This window comes from Anabrus simplex, chromosome 1 (genome assembly GCF_040414725.1).
Source record: "Anabrus simplex isolate iqAnaSimp1 chromosome 1, ASM4041472v1, whole genome shotgun sequence".
Taxonomy (NCBI): Eukaryota; Metazoa; Arthropoda; class Insecta; order Orthoptera; family Tettigoniidae; genus Anabrus; species Anabrus simplex.
In genome coordinates, this window is record NC_090265.1 from 978,274,822 (window position 1) to 978,301,923 (window position 27,102).

The following is a 27,102-nucleotide window of genomic DNA, read 5'->3' on the forward strand; positions in this document are numbered from 1 at the left end:
GAAATGGGGACCGATGAGGTGATCACCCTTGATTCCACACCATACACTCACGCGCCACTGTACCTGAAAACCTGTCTCACACACCCAATGGGGATTATCCACACTGCAGTAATGCATATTATGGCGATTAACGGTTCCACTGGCCTATGGCGGCCACTTCCCAGCCTATACAGTAACGTGCTCCCGGTCTGTGTGTCCACCTCCTGTTTTAAAGTACGTGTTCTGCGTATCTCTACTCGTTTTACGAGTTCATTCGAGATACCCGTATTGAATTAATAGTGGCGCTCACGATTCCTGCTGTCTTCTAGCCCGTAAACACATATCTTGTTATATTACTCCGGTTTAGGGAGAGGGATCGATGTCTTTCAGAATTGTAGTAAATGTGAAGGGATGCATAAAACTGGATCGCAAGTTGTTCCACTGCACTCCATTGCTTTTGTTTTGGACTTATCAATAATAATAATAACAGGCAGATGCAACCATCCGGCAATTACTCTACATAAACACTGTAAAAACTAACTTTTTCGGCCCATTCTGCAAACACATCGCGATGTCACCTTTCCCTGCAGACCTTCATTCTGGTGAACTTATTCATTTATTTGCTTTTTCTGGGGAAGTCTGCGGGCCCCTTAAGCCCCAGGCCCGCCTGCACTGTACGCCCTAACGTTACGCCACGAGCATGGCTTAAAACAGAGCTATGCATTCAGGAGGTGGAGAGATAGTCCACAGTCGGCTGTCCTCAGAATGGCTCCCCATCCTCACCAAAGCGAATGCTGGAACAGTTCCTTTTACACGCCACGGCCGCTCACCTCGCATCGTTCTCCGCACTTCCGATCACCACAACACATCTCTTGGCCTGGGGGAGTGCGTCACCCTCTAGGAGGTCCGCCGTACATCATCAAGGTACGGACTGAAAGCTTTTAGCAGGTACACTCCGCACTGCTTTACTTCTAAATTGACGTTTTGGCCGATTTTGGCCCTGTCTGGTGGTTACGCATTGAAACATAGACATGCAACCAATCCCAAGCTGTCATTCATATCACCGGGCGAGTTGGCCGTGCGCGTAGAGGCGCGCGGCTGTGAGCTTGCATCCGGGAGATAGTAGGTTCGAATCCCACTATCGGCACCCCTGAAAATGGTTTTCCGTGGTTTACCATTTTCACACCAGGCAAATGCTGGGGCTGTACCTTAATTAAGGCCACGGCCGCTTCCTTCCAACTCCTTGTCCTTTCCTATCCCATCGTCGCCATAAGACCTATCTGTGTCGATGCGACGTAAAGCCCCTAGCAAAAAAAAATAAAAGTCATTCATATCGACTTATATCGGCAGAGTGCGACCTCGAAACCTAGCTGCCAACTTTAACATTTACAGCTTGCTCAGCGTGTATGGTATTCGGTACGGTTCGCGATCTTTTGCATTTCTCTTCATTATATTGTGTTTTTCATATTAGTATTTATCTCTTTTATAGCGTAGTTTACAGTTTAGCATTACATAAGTTAGTAAAATACAGGTTTTGTAGTTCAGTGTATAAGAACAGCTATAGTTTTATTTACGTTCGTGTATTGGTTAGTGTACTTAGTTCGTGCGTGTTTAGAATGTCTCAATGTAGTTCGGGAAAAACATGTGGCAAGAAAGTGACTCTGAGATCAGTGGAGTGTTCCCTTTGTAGTCCATTAGCGGTGAGTGATGTGTTATTTCCACATTTCCTTTTATTCTTAATAATGTATTCCTTTTTTAGTGTCCGAGGTATGTGAGGTTTTTGAGAATTTGTTTCCAATCCCGATTCATTAGCTTATTTGAGTACGGTATTGCATTTTACGAGAGCTCTTTACCACGGTCGTATTGCATCAGCAGTTCACGCGGCGGTAGCGCGTTGGCAACAGAGGTAAGGCGATGCTGATTTGTTTTGCGAAACGTCAATTTAGAAGTAAAGCCGTGCGGAGTATAGAAGGTGTCTCAACAGAGCATTAGCCGCCTGTGCCTTGTACAGGTGTGACAACATAACTGACAAGCCCACTGCCACACTGGGGCGAAACGCTGGCAATTTCATTATTGAAAATCTTTGAAGTCCGCCTCTGTGGTGTAGTGGTTACAGTGATTAGCTGCCACCCCCGGAGGGCCGGGTTCGACTCCCGGCTCTCCCACGAAATTTGAAAAGTGGTACGAGGACTGGAACGGGATTCACTCAGCCTCGGGAAGTCAACTGAGTAGAGTTGGGTTCTATTCCCATCTCAGCCATCCTGGAAGTGGTTTTCCGTGGTTTCCCACTTCTCCTTCAGGCGAATGCCGGGATTGTATGTAATTTAAGTCCACGGCCGCTTCCTTCCCTCTTCCTTGTCTATCCCTCCCAATCTTCCAATCCCCCCGCAAGGCCCCTGTTCAGCATAGCAGGTGAGGCCGCCTGAGCGAGGTACTGGTCATCCTTCCCAGTTGTATCCCCCGACCCAGAGTCTGAAGCTCTAGGACACTGCCCTTGAGGCGGTAGAGGTGGGATCCCTCGCCGAATCCGAGGGGAAAACCAACCCTGGTGGGTAAACAGATAAAGAAGAAGAGAAGCAAATCATTGAGTACTGTAATATGTATAATGTCCGACTTATTGGCTGAATGGTCAGCGTTGAGGCCTTCGGTTCAGAGGGTACCGGGTTCGATTCCCGGCCGGGTCGGGGATTTTAATCGCGTCTGATTAATTCTTCTGGCCCGTGGACTGGATGGTTGTGTTTGTCCGAACACTTTCCTCTTCATATTCAGACAACGCACTACACTACTAACCACCACAGAAACACGCAATAGTAATTACATTCCTCCATATAGGGTTGGCGTCAGGAAGGGCATCCGGCCGTAAATCATGGCCAAATCCACATGTGCTACACAGTTCGCACCCGCGACACGCACCGATGTGGCAAAAGCGGAGGAGGAAGAAGAAGACTGTAATATTCAAAATCAGTGAAATTGAATTATGGTTTCCTACAGGGAAAGTTTTGATAACCAACTGTTGATTGAAAAAATGAATGAGCAGTGATAGACCAAATAAAATACAATATATTTTAGACACTATTATTCATTTACTTTGTGAACCATCCAAATATAGTAAATAATGTCTAATTTTAAGCATACGTCTTGGAAACAGTCATTATGTACGTGCGCCTCACCCCTTTTCACTAGAACTTCCATACTTCTGTTCAGAATTATAGTAAACAAATAATACTATTACTAACATTATTATTATTTTCCGCCACATGAATAAGTTTACAGCAGACTTGATGAATCAATGGCACAGTGTCCAACTCATGATCCGAAATCTGTGAAATTGTGCCAGAATTTCGGCACTGTGTCATTGTTGTTATGTTAAAGAGTGGCCTACGGAGTGTCATACGACAAAATTATCTCAGCCGCTGGACAGCGATCGTAACATCGACATTGTTAGGCAGGTCGTGTATATTGCTCTAATTCAGAAGGTCTGTAATTCAGTAGCAGTTGCCATATAATTACTATCATAATTATAATCCGTAAATACTTCTGATTGAATCTAAACGATGAAAACGATTGCGGACGTAGCTCCAGTGCGAAATTGTACGGCAGGTGTCAAGGGTACAATAACTGTAGGTGGTGAGATTGAAACAAGACCTCGACCATTTCCCGTTCATCTCATTTAGAAATGTGTACTAAACACAGCACGAGGCCACATTGCCAAAGTTTTACGGTGGGAAGGAAATACAAAATGAGTCAATATTCTAGCTATTGCCAGGCTGAGTAGCCCAACTTGACAGATTCGATCCTGGCTCAGTCCGGTGGTATTTGAAGGTACTTAAATACGCCAGCTTCGTGCCTGTAGATTTACAGGCACGTAAAAGAACTCCTGTGGGACAGAATTTCGGCGTCTCCGAAAACCATTAAAATATTGTTAGTAGGACGTATAACAAATTATTATTATTATTATTATTATTATTATTATTATTATTATTATTATTATTATTGTTATTATTATTAGCAAATGTACACGTGCTACACTACGCTATTCTACATTGTATACGGATATCGAAGTAAATTATTGTACATGCAGTGAATATGACTTCTTTTTAATTGCATGTATCTTAGCATTATCCGAGAAACAGCACAGGCAGGTCCCCAGGGTACCAATATAAAGTGTGAGTTGCGGAGTTGTGATGATAACGGCAGACTCACTTGTCTACTCCAATTCACAATTGAACTGGAAAGTTTACATTATAATGGCAGGCCCCATTGCCTACTGCGCGGTCACGATCGATTTGGGGAGTTTTCGTTACAATAGCAGGCCATCTTTCCTACCTCCGGACGGATTACAGTTGAGGAGCTTTTATTATAATGGCAGGCAACTTCCATACTGCCAGTCAAAATTGAGTTGTGCGGTTATCATTATTATGACAGACCCATTTTCCAACTGCCAACCAGCTTACTGCCAGTCACACCGAGTTTGTGAGTTTCCATTAAAATAGCAGGCCACTATGCCTAATGCCAGTCACATTTTAGATGGGTACATTTGTTTATAATGGCGGGCGCCCTTGCCTACAGTCAAACACAATCGGGTAGGGGAGTTTTGAACAAAATTTCATGTTCTCTTGCCTTCTGCAAATCAAATCAAGGAGGGAATTATTCGTTACAATGGTAGGCCGTCCTTATTAATGTCAGTTACACAGGAGTTGGAGAAGGACCCCATTCATACTGCCAGTCATAGTCGATGTGGAGAGTGCTGATTACAATATCAGACACACCCTTTCTCGACCGCTACAAATCGACATCAATGAATATATCGATCAACATACGAAAGTATATATATATTTACAATATTGCAGACCTTCATTTACAGATTAAATGCTACTAAACGATACGTCATATCGACAAACAAATTGTACTATTAGACGCCGTACATAACGGTATAAATGGCTGGTCCTATGATATTTTCTCGTATCCCATCTATTCATGGCTCAGGTTGAGTTAGAAACTTTGAATAGGGTGAAATTTGGGTAAGTGCATTACTTTCCGTATAATTATGTGACGGCTACAAACATAGCATTTGGCTCTCATTTGGCTACTGTGTGGTTCAATGATCGTGTAAAATTTGATGATTCTGTCTTTCCTATAAGTGATGCAAAGTATGATTTATGCGTGTAAAAGGTCCAAAATTTACTTACAGTCCAGAAATAGAGACAAATCTAACGTATAAGGGACAGAGAGACGACAAAAATGTCACAGGACTGAAGTTGTAGATTACTCCAAATTTAACAGAGATTGTGCCATCCGTTTTGTGGTAGAACTTACTGTTACGAAATACCTCGAAACGAACTTCTGCAGCGTCATTAAAATCACCTCCATATTTCGATATTCCTCGGGGATAAAAAGTGATAAATTCAAGATCTTGCAAGTTTTCCGTCGGTTACAAGTTAAAACGTATAATTTTGCAAAATTTCAATTTTCTAGCTCGTCTGGCAGATTGTGCCGCAATCTTCATTTTGGGGAGGGGTGCAAAACTTAGGACTTACAGGAAACTAAAGCTAAAAAATATGCAGGTTGTCATTATTACCCCTTAAACGGTTAGCTGAACGAAAATTTCGCCAAAATAGTCAATGTACAGACACATGGCCGTTACGATTTTATTTAAATAGATAAAGAATCTGCTCCAGATACAACACCTTTTGGGCTATGTCAGCTGGACTTAGCCTGCAAAAACCGTTTATGATATCTCCCTTATTAACTTTCCTGTCGAAAGAACGCACATGAGAAAAAAGTTTTAGAAATTGATTTCCATCAAGGGTGGTCGATTTCCAGTCAGGTTGGTCTTGTATATATTGTAGGAGAGTGAAATCACTGTTTCGGTTTCCTATAAACCTCTAATTCATTGCGGGAATTTAAAATGGTATTGACCATAAAACCTATCCTTGGACAGGTGGATACTAAATATAAAGTTTCGTTGAAATATCTTCAGTAGTTTTCAAGTTATAAGAAATAAGCTTTACACGGACCCGCTTTCCCGTTAAGTCCGTTGAGACTTGTGCTAAATGTCAAGTTTAGTAGAAATATATCCGGTAGTTTTCAAGTTACAAGAACTCAGACAAACAGACAAACAGACATCAGAGCTAAAAAATATGCAGATGGTCATTATTACACCTGAAATGGATAACGGTATGGAAATTTCGCCAGAATAGCCAATGTACAGACACAGGGTTGTAACGATTTTATTTATATATATGATTACATCTATTGGTTCACAAAGATATTTTGCGTTTATTCTATACGCAAAAAATACGGCTAAAATTAAGCCAACGACCACCGTAAGATTTGAACCTCAAAATACAATCGTGTTGTGTCATCATGCGTCTAAGAAAAATATCAGTGGCTATCCGTTTACTATTTATTACTGTAGGCGAGAGGAAATTTGTCAACGTTGATGGTTGATATCGGGGTGTAATTTTGATTCAAGGAGAGCTTCCTTTCAGCGATGCCGGGGGAGTGGAACGAACTACACCGGGACTTAATGAAACTGTCTGTATGTTTCGAACATCCGTGGCGACCTCTCTTAATGGATGACTTTTCATTGTCCATTAGATGAAGATGCAGGAGGGTTGGCAAGACCTCTCGTGATATGCTCATTCCCAAACATGCCATCATTATGCTCGTGTAAAAGATTACCATAACCCCTTCTCTAACGGAGAGAACTTAAGGGATTTCGTCATAATTACTTGACTGAAGTGCAGTCCAGATACCTAATTTATTATTATATTCCATAAAGCCTATGTAAAAGGGTCACCTAGATTTCATGTATACAGAACGACCTGTTCTGCGTTGGTTTGAAGTGCACAAATGTATATAATTCAAGTTTTAATAAATGAGAACTTCTCGTGTACTGGTATTTTGGAGTACAAGTTTGCCCATTTAAAAGTTGTACATGTTGAATGTATCCTTCATCATCTTCAAGACAATATGATCTTCAAGCGAAATAAGATTAACAAGTATACTAGACTTAACTAAAGTTGGCGTCTGACAGGTAAGGTTGGAGGGAGGAGCGCTGCACGTGCCATTTCACAATGTTGCCACATTCCAGCATTCCTTTCTACATGCTTTTACCCCTCGCTTCCGGCTCACTTGTTCCCTCCTTCATTCTGACCGCTGTGATATGTTGTAGACTACCTGGCCAGGCGGTGTCGTCCCATTTGCGATCACTCTTATACAAACAATCAGGTTCTTATCAGAGACACTGACAGGTTTGGCAACTCCCAGCAAGACGAACTACCCTGAAGTTTTATCTCCATGGCAACCGCAGTCGCCCCACCCTCGATCCCATGGCAACCACACAGCCACTCCCTTTATCCCGCCTCGGCAGGCAGTAAACGGACCTCCCTCTAAGAAATGTCAGACACCAACTCTTATTATTAGCAGTATAAGCTTGGTCAATCTGCTGTTCTCTTGAAACTCTGTATTATCTTCAAGGATACAAGAGTTTGTTGGGGTGACAATAAACAGGCCACTTTATGAGGAATATAATTAATTGCTTATCAATATTTTATACAATTTTACTTTTTATTACTTTATTTCATCCACTGAATGGTGAGCATTAGAAGTCCAGTAATTGGAAACCCACAAATACATTACTTTCGATAATCCGAACGGAATCCGTGATAGAGCAATGTACATTAAAATCCTACTTGCAATTTAAGGAAAGGATTAAATCATAGTATTGTACTAAATTGATTATTTAAGCTACTATTTAGCGGAATATAATGCAAATACAGTATCTCACACTGAAGCAATGTTACTCCAATAGAATTCAAGCTATAAAATAAACGTGACAAATGTTGTCAGCAATTTTATATTGTGTACTGGCAAAATACATGTGCTTCGCTACGGTTTGAAACTGAAAGTTATTAGTCAAAGTTTAACATTTTGGAGAGTCCACTGTTGGCTGATACTGTAAAATATATCCTCAGTGCGTACGTCAAACGATTTTTTGAGAATGATTATTTATTTTCTGATCTAACACTCATTTTGAAACCCGTACAGAAGAATTGGATTGTTTAAAACCCCATCTTATTTAATCTCTAGAACGTAAAAGCGACCAACCTGTGCAATTTTTATTTTGTATATCGAACAGTAATGGAGGAATACATTCTGTTTTAAGGGGTGAATGTTTTAAAATATTTATTAACATCTAGGATATAGAAGACCACCCTTCATGTAAAATTTTATATTCGTGCTAGAAACAATTTCGGAAGATTGGATATTACGTTTTTGAGAGTTGACCACTATGCTAACCCCTTAAGGGAGAAATATTTTGAAGTATATGATATTTTACACCTAGGACATAAGAGAAGAACCTTCTCGTACAATATACCTCAAACGGTTTTAGAGGTATGAATAATTTTGTTTCTGGAGTTAACCCCATTTTAACACATTACGGGTGGAACTTTTAAAAGTATTTCCTATTTCAACCTAGGATTTAAAGTATATACTGCTATTTGGGATTTTGTCTTCGTACGTTAAATAGTTTCGGAGGAAGGAAGGGTTAAATTCGTTTGAAACCTTCTGTTATTTCACCCCTAGAATATCATATGAAATTTGCACTTCGCAATTAAAATGATTTCATATAAATGCATACTTTTGTCATCGTTCCTCACCCCCCAGTGAAAACCATTTAGGGGTACTATACTGATATTGTTTATTTAAAATCTGAGACAGAATGTTATGTTTATGGAGGGCAGCTCTGATCTCTGGTAAAATCGAGATGGAATGTCCATTACCTCCATTATTACTTAGGGCTAGTATATGTATTAAGCTTGTGGACTTTGGATGGTAATTTGAGAGTATTAAATCTTGAAAGTTAGACATTCAACGTGTGCACGAATACGCAGGTACCATTAATGGTATACAGTCTCAAACATTTTTCCTCCAAATGTGTACTAAGTTTAAGATTATTTAAGTTAAACTACTAAGTTCTACGAATAAATATTTTTGGTAGTAAAGAAGAGAAATCGTAAATTCGGTTGAGTACCTTGGCTGTTGTGAAGACTTAGTTTTATAACTTCAACCTATATGATTCCAATGCTTATATACATGAAATATTTTGAATTATATCATGTTTGACATCTATGACATCCAAAGTTTTTGTAAATTATAAATTCGTACGTCAAACAGTTTGGAGAGATGAATAATTTTGTCATAAGTCTTCACCCCCAGCCAAAATCCCTTAGGAGTGTATTGTTTGAAGATCTGTTATTGTTTAAAATCTAAAACGTATAGGATCAAACATCACGTGAAATTTTAACCTGGTATGTCAAACGATTTCAGAGAAATGAATATTTATGGCATCAGAAATCCCCACCCCCTCCCTCCGCCATTTAAAACCCATTAAGGGTGTATTGTTTTAAAACTACTTCTTGGTTAAAATGTAAGGAATACAGGAGTAATAATAGTGTGAAGTTTCAATAACACACATCAAGCGGCTTCAGAAGAAATTCGTATTTTATCATCAGGTCCCGAATTCCGGTCAAAACCCATTAGGAATATATTGTATCAAGACAACTTCTTGTCTAAAATCTAAGATATGATGGATCAACAATCATGTGAAATTTCAACCTCGTATGTCAAATGGTTTCAGAGAAATAAATATATTTGTCATCGGACATACCTCAACCCCCCAGTCAAAACCCCTTAGGAGTGAAATGTTTGAAAACTAATTCTTATTAAAATCTAAGACATTGAGGAGTAACTACCATTTTGTAAGTCAACGATTTCAGAGGAATGGATATTTTTGTCATCGGACCACCCACCCAACCCCAGGAAAATCCCCTTAGGGGGTGTATTGTTTTAAGATCACTTTCTATTTAAAATCTAAAACATGTAGGGCAACCATCACGTGAAATTTCAAGCTTGTATGTTATACGGTTTGAGGGAAATGAATATTGATGTCGTCAGCTATACCCCTCCAGTCAAACCTCCTTAGGGTTGTATTGTTCTATGCTTTTCATTTCTAAAGGAGATTACAAATACCAATTTTCACGTCTGTAACATCTTCAGTTTTTGAGATAAAAGTATCCGCATGAAAAGAATTCAACTCCTTCTCCCATCCCCTCCCCCGCTTAAGTTGCCTTTCCGAAAACAAAAATACGTGATCTTTATTTATAAAGGAGATTTCAAATACCAATTTTCACGGCGGTAACATTTTCAGTTTTCGAGATATAAGTACCCTCATAAAAATAATTCAACCCCTTTTTAAGTGGATTTTCCAAAAAAAATCTTTATTTTTCAAGGAGATTCCGAATATCAATTTTCACCTTTGTAACAAATTCAGTTTCTGAGATATCAGTACCCTAATAAAAATATTCGACCCATTTTCATCTTAAGAGGATTTTCCGCAAACAAAAAATATGTGATTCTAAAAAGAGATTTCAATCACCAATTTTCACGTCTGTAACGTGTAAAATTTTTGAGATATACCGTAGATATGCTCATTTTAAAAATTCACACCCTTTTCCCTTCCGAAAACAAATTATGCGTGTTTCTTTACTTTTACAAGAGATTCTAAATACCAACTTTCATGTCTGTAACATGTTACTTTTCTAGATATGCTGTAGATATACTCACTTTTATAATTCACCCCCTTTGTCACACCCGTTCACCCCCACTTAAGTGGAATTTCCGAAAACAAAAAAGTACATGTTTCTTTATTTTTAAAGGTGATTGTAAATACCAATTTTCATGTCTGTAACATCCTCAGTTTTTAAATATAAGTATCTTCATAAAAGGTGTTCAACCCATTTTTCACATTTTTCACCCCCGCCCCTTAAGGGGATTTCCGAAAAACAAAAAATACGTGTTTCTTTATTTTTAAAGGAGATTCCAAATTCCAATTTTTACGTCTGCAAACTGTCAAAATTTCGAGATATAGATATTCTCATTTTTAAAATTCACTCCCCTTTTCACCCCCTTAATGAAGGAATATTCACAAATCCTTTCTTAGCATGGACCCACACTGCAATATAAATGTATCTCAAAAATTTCATTTCTTTTAGGCCAGCAGTTTTGGCTCGGCGATGATGAATCAGTCAGTCAGTCAGGACAAGTTATTTTATATACAACCTGGGACAAAAGAAGTTCGGCGAATGAAGTCAGAACGGTCGATCCGGCAACACTGGCGACATACAACGCTGCAGGTTTTGACCGCCTGCTCCCAACGTTGTTCAGTTGAGCATCGTGTGTGTGCTGTGTAAGACCTGTTTGACACAGTGCGTGTTTAGTGCTTTGATTCTGAACTGTGGACATGAACATGAACGATCAATGTACAGTTTAGTTTTAAGCTGGAAAGACGCCGAAAGAGACGCATGCGATGCTGGTACGTGTTTATGAAGATCAAGTACTGTCCTTGAGCTGTGTGTACGAGTGATTCGCTCGTTTTCGAGGAGCCCGGCAAAGTGTTTCTGACAACCGCCGTAGCGGAAGACCGGCGACCGCCGTCAGTGACGAAAACATTGAGAAGGTGAGGACATTAATCACGAACGATCGGCGATTAACTGTGCGCATGATAGCGGATGAACTGCAGATTAACCATGAATCCGTGCGACAAATCGTTACCCAGAAGTTAGGGAAGAGAGAAACGTGTTGTCGTCTTGTGCCACATCACTTGACTGACGATCAGAAGCAGGCACGTTTAGAGGCTTCACAGGATTCTGTCGAAACGGCGGATGCGACACCAAATTTGTTGAACTGTATTGTCACTGAGGATGAAACCTGGTGTCTCAGGTACGACCCTGAAACGAAACGGCAAAGGATGGAATGGCGTTCTCCGGGATCCCCTCGTCGAAAAATGGTCTGAGCAGGAAAGTCATGCATCAAAACGATGCTCATCACCTTTTTCGATAGTCAAGGGATTATCTACAAGGTATTTCTACCTGAGGGAACGACGTTAAATGCTGGACGGTACATTGAAATTATGACCCGTTTCATGAAACGTCTACTTAGGGGACGACCCCAAAACGCACAACAAGGTACATGGTTTTTTGTCCATGGCAACGCTCGCCCACACACAGCCAATATCGTCAAACAGTTCATGGCAAAAACGGGGGTGGTGCAACTTGAAAATCCCCTACACTCGCCAGATCTCAATCCTCCAGACTTCTTCCTATTCCCACGACTCAAACTCGCTTTGAAAGGGAAGAGATTTGACGATATTCCTGACATCCAACGAAAGGTGGCGAGGCTTTTGAACACCATCCCAAAGGAAGCCTTCTTGCAAAGTTTCCAGGACATGTATCGCCGATCTCAGCAGTGCATAGTTATGGGAGGGGAACGTTTCGAAGGACACTAAGGTCACTGTAGTGCATTGTTCATATATGTTGATGGTACAGGACAATTCACCGAACTTTATTGTCACAGGTTGTATATAGATTGTACTGTAGTTATAAAACACGACCGTTGCATAAAGGTTTCATTACTGTCTTTTGTAATGCACCGTTTACGCAACCTACACAGTTTCCTTCTTAATTTAGGTAACTTTCACATTATCTCCCCCTATGGATCTGTGGTAGAGTGTCGGCCTCGGGATAATGTTTGCCGACAGCCATAGGTCGCCCAGTGGAGATCTGGAACATCGGAATTGACGCGCGTCTGACCCCAACTTGGCAGGTTCGATCCTGACTCAGTCCGGTGGTATCTGAATGTGCTCAGATACGTAAACCTAGTATCAGTAGATTTACTGGCACGTTAAGAAACTCCTGCGGGACTAAATTCTGGCACCTGGCCGTTTCAAAAAACCGTAAAAGTAATTAAATGGACATAAACTCAAATACATTATTATTATTACTGTTATTATTATTATTATTATTATTATTATCATTATTATTATTACTATTATTATATGTATGTATGTATGTATGTATGTATGTATGTATGTATGTATGTATGTATGTATGTATGTATGTATGTATGTATGTTGAGTATTCAGCCCGGAAGCTGGTTTGATCCTCATCAGCTCCACCATCAGCAATTATAGACGGCCTAAGCTTCACTAAAAGGGCGTACTAGGGAAACAAGGAGTGAGGTAGTTTCCCGTTGCTTTCCTCACCGAGCCAGAAGATCCTATTATATATCAGTCTGCCAAGCCTACTGAAATGCACCATCAACCGATCCTACGAACTTCCGCACCATTCATAACAGAGTCTGGCTGCATAAGGAATGACATTACTAGTATCACTCATACCTCTGTCACTTTCGTATCATCAAAGCCAGTCGGTGACTGATGTGACTTTGGCTTATTGCAGGCTTCGGTCAGCTATATACGACAAGAAAATACTCTTATGCAAATGGATATTTGGAGAAAAGATTCTTAGAACAGTCTTCAAATATTCAAATTCCACTTTCTCGGAATTGGGTGAGAGTTGTGCCTTGCAATTTGAACTTATGAAATTTCTCGACGTGGTCGACAAGAATATTAAAGTGGATCGAATCAATGGGGACTGGTTGTCAAGGTCTTTCTTGTGAGAGGACTTCGAACCAGGCCTCAGATCCAGGCAAAAAGAAAAATCCCTGACCTGGTCGGAAATCAAACCGGGACCTCCAGGTAAGAGGCAAGCTCGTTATCTCCAGAGTCAGTGATAGCATAACATACACAACAATATTAATACCACCACCTCTCGTTATCTTAGTGGTTCTGGCTGAAGTAATTAAGATTTCTACACATGATATTCCTGTCAGAATGTGCTATGCACGTAATTATTACGCTATCCGTGGTGTTAGCTGCTTTGTTTCTGCAATCTACCCACGGTGTCAAGGGAAGTTCATGGCTGGGGAAGGTCGGCACTAGCAGAGAACATGATAAAACTTGGAGCTGCATTGTATAGTCAGACAAACAGAACAGCTCACTTCTTACGCATTACGATATGAAAACCTTCTCCTGGCGCTTACGATACGGGTGCCTGTATGCAAGGCCGCATCAAGGACCCTTCTGGAAACGTCCTTTTGATGTGGCCAGTAGGAATCTGCTTTCAAATTGCCTGCGGTCATGCTGTTAACTAGTCTACATATCAGGGGCAGGGCGAGATCGGTAATGCAATTTGGTTATGGGCTGTATAAACCAGCGTGGCAACGATTAATCTTGTTCAATTTCCTAAAGTCCTTTTTAAGGACACGCCCCCTCTCCTTTCTCCAGGATTACACTTTCCGCTAATTCAATACCGCATTGCATGCACGGTGCGTATAAAGTTTCCCCAGCAGTTGGTATTTTAAGTTTTTAAAGCACGATTCCCACTGCGGCAGTTAAATATTTCAACCACCGTTGTGTGAGCGTTACTTTTAAAAGGTACTTAGGCCGCTAAATTCATGGTCTGCAAGGTTGTAGCCAAATTACAAAAGCATATCAAAGTGACTTCGCGAGTTATCAATGTAGAAAATAAAATTGCTGATTGGAATTCCTTTGTAAGTTCAGAAATTAAATGACCTCCATTTGCGTAGGATTTCGTCTAAACTTTAGATGAGTCCGAACTGTGGAAAACCTGCTCACTATAATTTAGCAATGGCTGAGAGCACTAAAACTGTTTGCCCAGTTTACGCAGCATGAAAATCGTGTGGCATAGCTACTTTACAACCGCGCTGAGTGGCTAAGAGAGTACGACACTGAGCGCAAGTTAACGGGTTCCATCCCAGATCTATTCGGTGATAATTAAACGTGCCCAAATAGGTCAGACTCACACCACTAGATTTATCGGCACATATAGGAACTCCTGTGGAACAAAATTCCAGCACTCAGCGTCTTGGAAAGTCATAAAAGTAGTGAGTGGAACGTAAAAACAAATACATCGTTTTCATTAATATGAAATAATGTAAATTATTATTATTATTATTATTATTATTATTATTATTATTATTATTATTATTATTATTATTATTATTATTATTATTATTATTATTAATGATAATAATAATATTATCATTGTACGTTTCACTAACAACTAACACTGACTTTTTATTTACATATTTACAAATTGCTTTACGTCGCACTGGCTCAGATAGGTCTTATAGCGACGATGGGATAGGAAAGGGCCAAGAGTGGGAAGGAAGTAGCAGTGGCCTTAATTAAGGTACAGCCGCAGCATTTGCCTGGTGTGAAAACGGGAAACCACGGAAAACCATCTTCAGGGCTGCCGGCAGTGGGGTTTGAACCCACTATCTCCCGAATAGTGGATACTGGCTGCACTTAAACGACTGCAGCTACCGAGCTCGGTATTAACACTAACTACTCTTGCAAGAAATGTAGAAATGTGAGGGCTTATTTCGCAACTCACCGACCTACTGTATGCAGACGACTAGATTTAGAACTACCGGGTGAGTTGGCCGTGCGGTCATGGACGCGCGGCTGTGAGCTTGCATCCGGGAGATAGTGGGTTCGAATCCCACTGTCGGCAGCCCTGAAAATGGTTTACCGTGGTTTCCCGTGTCGGTGCGACGTAAAGCCACAAGCAAACAAAAAAGATTTAGAACTAAACCCGATTTTGCCGACGCGAAGTAAGCACACAGAGTCCATTCTTGCAACTAAAATGATTGGCATGTTACGTAATCGGGAGACAAACATATCACATCGAAAAAATTCATTTTCTTACTTTTGGAAGTGACTGGTTTTGCAAATAGACGTCTCAAATGACCCTTCAATTGTAGTAGATTTTAAAAGACATTGTTTTCATGAATATGAAATAATAAAATTATTATTATTATTATTATTATTATTATTATTATTATTGTACCGGGCGGTACACCCCTACGCTGCAATTTTAAATCTTGCGCCAATAAATCCTCCTCTACTGGAGAAAATCTGAACCTTGAAAACTGGACCAATTTATAAGTTTCTCAGAAGATGTCACTACAGTAAAATTTTATGATTACCAAGTTGTCAATACTGCGTGGATTTCAACGTGTTTTGTTTTCTATTGATCAAGAAGTGTGGAATTTCTCTTATAGATGTCCCTACTAAAAAACTATGATCATGCACCCTGGTGCGAAGTGAAGGAACTTTATTTGAAGAATTTTTTTTATTCATAAGTTTTTCTCTTTACTAAATTTCGTTCTTTCATTTGTGGGTTGGCAGTAGTAATCTTTTCTGTCCGCCGGTTTTGATTTTAACCAATCAAGAATTTCTGTAATTAATTTTTGACCAATCATGTGTTCCTCCTTCGATTTTGTGTGTACCGTTTGATATCAACCAATAAAGAAAGAGGGTGTGGCGTGTTTATTCATGAAATGTCTCGAATCTTCCCCGAGGGTTTAAAAACTGCTGATTTTCACGGCTCTTCGCCACTTCAACAACCTCTAGCATAGTGTATGGACGTGTAGCAGGGGGCGGGTAGCGCCTCTTCCTTCGGGCAGCCGCTCTTCAACAAGGTAAAGGCCGTTTAACATCTTTATTTCTTGCTAGCTCAGCAGTTTAACCCGCGGGGCAGGTCCGAAACCTTTAATATGTAACCTATCTCTTCAAACATGTAAAAATTCTTCCGTCCTTGTAAAACTTCATATATCTTTAACTGTAATCCGGGGATAGAGAGTGCTTTACTCTCTCGAGCTCCCCTTCATTTTTTATTTGAGGTGACTACGTTTTCATAACCGATTTTCTTCTCTTCCTTAATGTGTTAAAAAAATCTTATACGAGTCACCTCCCTAGCTTGCGAATAGCCCCTGTGTCATCGGCCTAGTGCCTCTTAGGTTTTAAAATGTGTATTTAGGAGTGCTAATTCACGCCTCCTTTCCTTTCGTGCATTTAGGGCCATTTAAATTAACCTATTATTTTTTCTTTTAAGGCCCTGTCGCCGGGTACGAGATACCCCTGTTTAATTCTTGTAAGTTGTGCCTTGATGGCAAGTGATTGTAAAGTATGGTATTGCCTTGAATAGGCTTGAAAGATTGAGAGCGGGTCAGCTCTTTCTGGTGTTTTGAAAGGTGCCTCTAGGAGGCTTGACATTACTAGGTGGGAGCAAGTGCTCCATGTAATTAGGGGTTTTCTGCCCTTTGGTAATTGGTGGTTGTGAGCTGAGAGCTCAGGAATTATAAAACTTGGGGCTCGAAGCCCAGATTGTTAAATCGTCTTAAATCTTGTCTTTTCTTGGTCTTGTACCTGATTTGTTGGCTTGTTGTCAATTGGTGAACTTCTATGTGAAATTTGTTAACTTTCAGCTCTGCAGTCCACGGGTTACATCCGTAACAATTATTATTATTATTATTATTATTATTATTATTATTATTATTATTATTATTATTATTATTATTATTATTATTATTATTAATTATAATTATTATTATTATTATTATTATTATTATTATTATTATTATTATTATTATACGTTTCACTAACAACTAACACTAACTTTTATTTATTTATTTATCTATTTGTTTATTTATTTACAAGTTGCTTTAACTCTCTTCTTCACATCCCGATGGCGGACGACGGCAAGTTGCTTTATGTCGCAGACTCAGATAGGTCTTATGGCGACGATGGGACATGAATGAGCCAGGAGTGTGAAGGATGCAGCAGTGAATTTGAATGTGAATTTTGTTCCACCGGAATTCTTAAACGTTCCGGAAACCAGCGACATGGAGTTGTCACATTTAAGCAGCCTCAAATACTACTAGCCTTAGCAGCCTTTGCAGTCTTGGGAAGACCAAGCGAGTGACAAAGAGGTTTGGGTCACGTAGCTGGGCAGCTTGAGTTCAGAAGATAGTGGGTTCGAACCTCACTGCCGGCAGACCTGAACATGTTTATTCGTGGTGTACCATTTTGAAGTGCTAAGGCTGTATATTAATTAAGGCCATGGTCACTTCCTCCCCAGCCCTAGCTAGCTCTTTCCTATCCCATCGTCGCCATAGGACCTGTCTGTGTCGGTACGACGTGAAACAAATAGTAAAATAAAAGTCTTGGGAAGAGAATGGTAAGGACTAACCGACTGTGCCACTGAGATCGGAGGTTACTAACGTAAAGCTTGTCTAGGGCTCATCTCAGACGTAGTAACCTGTATTTTTTCTATTCAATATAAATTTATATCATGCTTTCTTCCTTTTTTCTCTTCTTCTACTCTTCTTCTTCCTCCTCCTCCTCATCCTCCTTCCTGTTTCTCCCTCCCTTAAGCCGTTTCACACGTACAGTTTTCTCCAAAATATTCATTCCTACCTTATTAGCTCCTTTCATTATTTGTTTACAATTTACTTTACGTCGCACCCATACAGATAGGTCTTATGGCGACGATTATTAGCTCCTCATACCGAATATCCACCGGTCATTGTTCCCACCTATTCATACGACGGATAATTCTCGTTCGCTTCATATCTGTTTTCCCAAGCTTTCATATAAGATATCCGAGTTCACCCTGAAGCGATGTAAATACCTACGTCTTCTGAAGAAAGCAATCAATCTTCTAGATTTTCTTGACCTTTGATATCGTGGTCGTAGGGACTGAGCATTTCTTTATAAAAATCGCACATGCATTCGCCGGGATTCGAACCTCAGCTTCTTTGTGATAAGCCAGTGATGACGTCATTCTGACATCACGCCTAATTTGGTCTGCCAGTGTCCGGTCTTCGTACTGATCGCCGACTACTATATGGAAAATATACGGAAAGAAAAGAAATGTATATAACCATGTTTTATAACACAAACTTTTCCATTTCTGTCCAATACGAATCCGCTTTAAGTAAGTCACCATCGTAGTCTCCCTGGCTTATTACAGCACCAGCGTGGTATTACGACAAATACTCCTGCCCTGATTTTGTCGCGTTCAAACATGCAGTACTCTGTATCCACATCACAGGCTGCAGTAACAGTGGCCGGGCTTCAAGCCCTCGCCGCCACAGTAATGCAAAGCCACTGAACTGCGGCTGTGGCGAGTTCTAATTGGCAGCCAGCAGGCGTCCACTAACTCCCAGTCAATTCGCTCACACCAAGCTACACTTACAAGTTAGCTGAAACTTCACATAGTTATACAACATGGCAATAAAAATCAAACCTATGACCCCACTTACATTCTACCAATACACTCAGTAAAACCATACACTGTTTAATGACGTTGTGTAACTAATTTTAGCGTGACCAAGAAGTCGGTTATCCGATAATAGGTGCTGTGGCTGCAGCTTTTGCGATTAAAAATATATTCTTAGCATGCTTGCGGCAAAGGCTTCCCAAACTCCCAGTTGACAACTTGCCACCGTAGTCCAAGGGTGAGCCTGTCGCAAGGCTGATACCAGCTCGTTTAATCACCAATCATCACCGTTCAGCTCAGTTCAGGCTTCACATTTTCCGTCTTCTTCTTCATATTATTTCTGTCTTTCTTCTTTCTTAATCTGTTTACCTTCCAGGGTTGGTTTCTCCCTCGGACTCAGCGAGGGATCTCCCACCTTTAACTCCTCAAGGTCATGGTCCTGGAGCGTTAGACTTTGGGTCGGGGATACAACTGGAGAGGAGGAGCAGTACCTCGCACAGGCGGCCTCAACTGCTATGCTGAACAGGGACCTTGTGGAGAGATGGGAAGATTGGAAGGGATAAAGAAGGAAGAGGGAAGGAAGCGACTGTGGTCTTAAGTTAGGTACCATCCCGGCATTTGCCTGGGGGAGAAGTGGGAAACCACGGAAAACCACTTCGAGGATGGCTGAGGAGGAAACCGGACCCCCTCTACTCAGTTGACCTCCCGAAGCTGAGTTAACCCAGTTCCAGCCCTCGTGCCACTTTTCAAATTTCGTAGCAGAGCCGGGAATCGAACCCGGCCCTTCAGGAGTGGCAGCTAATCACGCTAACCACTACACCACAAAGGCGGACCTCTGGTGTTTATCCGATAAAATGAATTAAAACTCAGTCATAGACGCCCAAGAGAGATATGGTTTACTGTGCCACCTAGCAGGCCCAGAGTTAAAGACAACAACCGAAATGACGAGAAGATAGCGAGATGGCGTCTGCACAAGGTAGCTGAGGCAATATTATTATTATTATTATTATTATTATTATTATTATTATTATTATTATTATTATTATTATTATTATTATTATTATTATTATTGCGTTCCGGCCTTCTAAGGACCACGTTACAATTTCAATTGTTCCTCCTTAGTTGTTCTTTCCTTTTCTTCCAGTATTCTTTCATTGTTTCACTGTGTTTCTTTTTCCTGTCTTCAGTCCACTTTGTGCCTGTTTTCTTTTCCTTCCTCCCTTGGAATCCTTCCATTTGTAAGACTTTCTTCCTAAAAATCTTTCTTTCCAATAATTCTTCTTCTCGTATGTTGTTCCTTTCCAGGTCTTTCTTGACTTCTTGAATCCAGGTGGTAGTTGATTTCTTTTCCCAAAGGTACTTGAAGATTCGTTTAGTTAGTCTATTGTCATCCATTCTGTAAATGTGTCCAAGAAATAGCAATCTCCTTTTTCTTATTGTTTCTGATATGTTTTCTACGTTCTGGTAAATTTCATTGTTACTTCTTAATTTCCAAAACTCTGCAATTCTTGGAGGACCTAATATTTTCCTTATAATTCTTCTTTCTAATATTTCTAATTTATCAAGCTTGTAGTTCAGTGCTAGACATTCGCTGGCATAAAGGCATTCTGGTTTCACTACTGTGTTGTAGTGCTTTATTTTAAGTTTCCTTGATAAGCACTTTTTGTTGTAAGTATTCTTAGTTATACCGTATGCTCTTTCCATCTTTTGTATCCTCTCCTCTATAGCAGATTTTTCTAAACCATTTTCTTGAATTGTCTCACCCAAATATTTGAATTTCTTTACCTTTTCTATTTGACCAATATCCGTTGCTAAAAACTTTGGGGCACTTTTTATATTCGTCAAAAATTTTGTTTTCTCGGCAGAGATTCTCAAGCCTGTCATGTTGGCCGTCTTTTCAAGGAGATTGACTTGCATTGCTGCATCTGTAAGGCTTTCTGAAAGTATGGCAAAGTCATCTGCAAATGCTAGGCAATTTATTGCAACACCTTTGTTCTTCTTCCCCAGCATGAGTGGCATTATTTTAGATTCTTTCAGTTTTTCATTCCAAATTCTTACAATTTTCTCCATGACACAATTGAAAAGGAGTGGAGATAGACCATCGCCCTGCCTGACACCTGTATTTATTTTGAAAGGTCGAGATACTTCACCCATAAATTTTACTTTCGAGATAGTGTCTGTAAGTGTTTCACGAATTAGGTTTGCCAATTTAGTTTTAACTCCAAATTCACGGATTACTTTATCTAGGGTTTCCCTATCAACAGAGTCAAAGGCTTTTTAAAGTCAATAAATGTTACAACTATGTCTTTGGAGTTTATTAATCTGTGTCGAATTATAGATTTCAGGTTGAAAATCTGTTCGGAGCAAGATCTTCCTTCTCTAAATCCACCTTGATATTCACCCAATTGACTGTCCAGTGTCGATTTTACTCTATTTAGTAGTATTGTTGAGAATATCTTGTAAGCAACTGGCAAGAGAGATATACCTCTGTAGTTGTTGACATCCTGCTTGTTACCCTTCTTGTGTAATGGGTGTATTAGAGCCACTTTCCAATCCACTGGGATCTTTTCTGTTTCCCAAATTTCTTCAAAGATTATTTGTAGATCTTCTATAATTTTTGGTTCAGCCCATTTTAAAAGTTCAGCTGTTATGGAGTCTTCCCCACTAGCTTTGTTATTTTTAAGATTTTTTATTGCTTCCTTTATTTCTTCCGCTGTTGGAGGTGAATCAGCTTCTAGATTTTCCTGAATTTCTGAAAATTCTAATTTATGATTTGGCTCAGGGCAGTTCAGCAGGTGTTCGAATTGTTTTGCCAGAATCTCACAATTCTCGGCATTTTTAAGGCCAATATTACCATTTGCATCTCTGAAGCAAATGCTCCGGGATTGATAACCTTTCAGGTTATTCTTAAAAGTCTGATAGAAATTTCGGGAGTTATTTCTTACAAAATTATTCTCAATTTTTACTAGCTGCGATTTTTCAAAAGATCTTTTAACCTGCCTTATTATTCTTGTTGTTTCCTTTCTTTGTTGTTTAAATAGCTCATAGTGTTCATTCTTTCCGGAACATTTCCATTTTTTCCACTTTTTCACTCTTTCCATAAGTGCTTCCTCACATACGTTATTCCACCATACTTTCTTTTTAGTTTTAACTGATCCAAATACTTTCTTCGCTGCACTATTAATCTGTTTAGATAATTCTGGCCATTTGCCATGCTGAGTTATTTTAATTTCTTCCTGAAAGTTTTCTATAGTTGCTTGTGTAATGTTCAGCCTATCTATGTTGTATTTCATTAATTTTCTCGGCCTTCTTTGATTCCTGCGAGGTAGAAGCTTTAGCTTAATTTTAGAGAGGTAATGATCGGAGTCAAACTCCCCACTTCTTATTACTTTAACATTCATAATTTCCTTAATACTTTCTTGAGAAATAGCTACATGGTCCAACTGAAACTCACCTAACATCGGATTTGGGGACACCCATGTTTTAGCCTTTCTTGGAAGTTTCTTAAAGAAGGTCGACATTAATTTTAGGTGAAAGGATTTACAGAGATTAATTAGTCTCATGCCATTTTTGTTTGTTCTTTTGTGTGCCGGATATGCCCCTACTGTTTTGCTGAAAACTTTTTCTTTGCCTACCTGTGCATTAAAATCACCAAGTAGAATAGTAACATTTGATTTTGGAATTTTTGACATTTCATCATCTAGAAGACTCCAGAATTCTTCAGTTTTACTTGGGTTCTTGCTATTATCTTCATTTATTGGTGCATGACAGTTAACAAATGTATACTTTTTGTTCTTGCATTTAAGTGTGAGAAGAGATAACCTTTCTGAACTAGATTTAAATTCCATAACATTATCAACTATTGCTTTATGGACATAAAAGGCGGTACCTAGTAGTGGCATTCCTTTCATAATTTTGACTGCTGGTTTACCTTTAAAGATTCTATAATTTTTGGTTTCTGTTACATTCTCATCCATAAACCGTGTCTCTTGAGCTGCTAAGATCTGGATTTCATGTCTATCTAAGAAAATTTCCAGTTCTTTCTGTTTGCCGGTTTTTAGCAAGGAATTTACATTAAGAGTGCCTGCAAAGAATTTCCTCTTAAATTTAAATCTGAAAGGATTCCAAGGATGCTCCGACTCACCCTTATTGCAGATGTTGGGACTCCCCAGAACCCTAGGTCCCGATGCATTGCATAACGCAATGGTGGATTTTTCTTCCGAGCTACCATCTGGGGTAGTGCTTTCATTCAGCGGACTTTCCATTCTGCAATTGAAATTGTACATTGTACAAGGTAGGAAATTAATTCCAAGATGAGATCGGATTGTTAGTCCGAAATGATTTTTTATTCGTGCTTTACTCCACTAGGTTCTTCCGCTCTCTCCGCCGTTGGGACATTAAATTCCTCATCCGCCTTCGAGACCGTTGACCAGGTTTCACCTGTAACCCTAGGCAGGGGCCCTTACAGGGTGCTACCATCCGGAGCCAGATGGACCCAGGTTTTTTTACGAGGTTGTTACTCCTCCCCCTCCTCCTTCCCCATCACTTGCAAGATGGGGCCCCGGGCTTGGGACCGGCAATGGCGGAGTTTATTATTATTATTATTATTATTATTATTATTATTATTATTATTATTATTATTATTATTATTATTATTATTATTATTATTATTATTATTATTATTATTATTACAAGGTAAGACAGAAGAGAAACGTAGAAGTTGTCGGAGAAGATTGAAGATTATCCTGGACGCGGAACCTCCAAGAGTGATTCAACATCCACGATATAACTCTGATGCAGGAATAACAAAACAGGAAAACTGCTTAATCGGTGTCATTGAGATGCGATGTTGCTTTCAAAGGCGAGTGTAAAGAGCTGCCTAGAAGAGGTGACGTCCTCTGCAGAACCGACCATCCTGTCTCCGAAATACGTACTGTATTTTCTTAAGTGGCAGTGAAGACAATCATTATTATTTATTTTGAAAATCACTATAATTAAAGCTTTAATCCATAATAAATTCATCGATTTATATAATTTTTATCTCTTGATAATTAATAATCTAACTTATTTCGACCTTTTTCAAATTTTCTTGACCTCCTGAGGGCTACGCCTCACAGTTTTAAAAGCTCTTTTGTACAGGGTGGCAACACGCATAGTTTTCGCTTACAGGAACCGAGCGAGATTAGAACGGGATTCCGTCAAGTGCTAGTGTAGAATCTGTCACTTCTGATTGACTGTGACCTTCAGCAAATATTTTAGACGTGATTGGCTGAACTAATCGGAGTGTAATTTAGATTAGACTGGCCGTAGATCTAGCATGAGACTCTCTCGCAACTTATCTCCACCACCCACCATCACGTCATTCACGTCACCGAGGCAGCTCCCTGCTAACCGCCAGCTCGCCACCATCGCCCGCCAAGCATCCAGCCTGACCGCAGCAAGCCCCTGCGCCAGCACTACATAGACCACCTGCCAAGCATCCCCAGCGCGGTCCGTCTTCTGTGATATACTTGGATTGGACTGCCAGCGGCCTTCGCCATTCAAACCGGGGAAGCAGATCAGACCAGCTCCGCCAGCCTGCCATTGTGCGGACACACTGAGGAGCCTAGGGAAGAAGAAAGCAAATTTGTCTAGCGCTCAGTGTGTATCTACTCGTGTCTTGACTTGGTGCGACCCGATAAAACTACACCTGACACGACTGGTACCCACTGAGTGCGCCTTTTCAGACGCTGGTCCTCCACGGAGTTTGAGCTTTTCTAGTGCTCCCACTACTCCTACCAAGCACCCTCCGATATGGATAACCCTGGCGGACTGTGTAGCTGGGGCCCACATTCAAATTTCAACCTCCCTCTAACTATCACCTGCAGTCAATCCTGTCCCCTCAATGACGAAAACTGTCTAGATGTTCATACCCCAACCCCTAAAACCCAATCTTTTCTTCATGAACACCGCCAATTAATTGCAACAACCCTCCACCCAGCAACCCATCTTATACACAGAATAGCAGAAGATCACGACAACTTTGTGTAAATCTTCCCCATTAACCCCTCAGCCTGTTCTACATTGTCAGATCTCCTCTCCAACAATGGTGTCCCCTCCACTTTATCCATCCAACATGAAGAAGAAGAAGAAGAAGAAGAAGAAAAAGAAGAAACTGAAGGAACCGAAGAAGAACATCCCTTCGAACAACCTTTCCATTACACCCGCAAAGACACTCCATTCCCCATCGCCTCAAAATGTAACTTCCTTATCGTCCCCCTTATCAACCCAGGACCCATCCCTGTCACCCGCCAAACTGTCATCCAAACCATAGAACCAATCATCAGCAACCACATAGCCGTCATTGAAGAGACCCACAACAACTACCTCCTCATCACTCCCATCCGCAACAAATCATTACAGGTCATTCTCAACAAACTAAAGCACTCCGGTATTCCAAGCCCAGTCATAGTAAATCCTGTTAATAATTCCCTAAGCTAATGCAATCCCTCCCCCTCCCCCACCCGTACCAGCAATCTCACCAGATCCATAGGAACTCAAACTAAAATCACCAACACTCACCACTCCGAAGCCCAAACCAATCCGCGTCCACCATCCCCACCACCTCCACTCCCTCCCCCACCTACCCAGTCCATCTAAGTTCAAACCAAGCCCCCACCCACACAAACAGATACTGGTTCTGGGCCTGAATACCCAGATCCAAGCACACATAACACCACCACACAGACCAAGTGCAGACGTAAAAAATATGTCCCTATGTGCTATAATTGCCTAAAGATAAATTACACCGCTGCTACCTGCACGGAAGCTACTCGCTGCAATAGGTGTGCTGGTCCTCACCGCCACACAGATTGTAAGGTACCGAGGGACCAGGCGAAGTGTGCAAACTGCCAAGACAGTCATATCGCTTCGTTCCCTGGCTGCCCATTCGTCAAACGGGCAATTAGATCACACTACAAGCACGCCCAACACTTGCACACTAACAATAAGACTCCCTCACTCCTAAGCCTCCAACTTCCTCCTCCCTTCCCCCCAACACCGCCCCGCTCACCGTCCCCACCTCCCCCGAGCCCTGCCAAGACACCACTACCCTCCTCTTATCAATATTAAACCTACTCTCACCCCACTTATCTCCACACCTTTCTCTCCACACACCCGCCATGCCAAGCAAGCAATTCATCCTGCATTAACCTGCCCTGCCAAGAAACTCAACTCCTCATCTCACAGTACAAGCCCTAATCAGACCCCCAATCCCAGCATTTGCACTGCCAACTCCCCCTCATCATCCTAATCTACCTCGTCCTGCACACCGTAACTTAAGTAAGCGTCATGATAGTCAAGCAATATCGGGTGTGATCACCATCTGGATGAGTGACCCACCGCCTGACATCGCTTTCATCTTCACCACATTAAGACTACGTTGGATTCTGGTATCGGAGACTCAACGGTTTTTCACAATCGCCCTGCAAGGGGCGCAGGTCATATCCTAACCAGTGAAGAGATAATAACTGCAACACTAGCCACCAACAACAACGTCATGCCCCTGAAGAAGATCGCCGTTAAGAAATAGCACTCAAGGTCCTAAAGGGGTCGATGGGCTAAAATACTCATGATGCAGGCCCCGTCTGCGTCAATGAGAAGGCTGCTACTCTCCAGTTCGAACATACTGTAATACATCAAATCCAATTAAGTCGCTGTTTATCTGTAATGTCCCTAGTTATACCGTATGGCATATCAAAAATCGTACAAACACATTGAGTATTGCATAAGTAAAATTGGAGTTACCTCCACAGAGTGACCGCCGCTGCGGTTCAGTGGTAGAATGCCCGACTCAAGATCTCCAGTTCGCATATTCGATCCTGATTGAACAGTCGATTTTCGAAAGCCGGTCAAAAATCTTGGCTGAATGGTCAGCGCCGAGGCCTTCATTTCACAGGGTCGCGAGTTCGATTTCCGATCGTATCATGAACTTTAATCATGTCTTGTTAATTCCTCTGAGAAGTGGACATGGTTTATGTGTTTATCTCAGCACACTCCTCCTCATACACACACAACACACCACAAACCACCACAGAAACATGCAGTAGTGAATACAGCCCTCCAAAAAGGACATAGCCGAGCTAAGTGG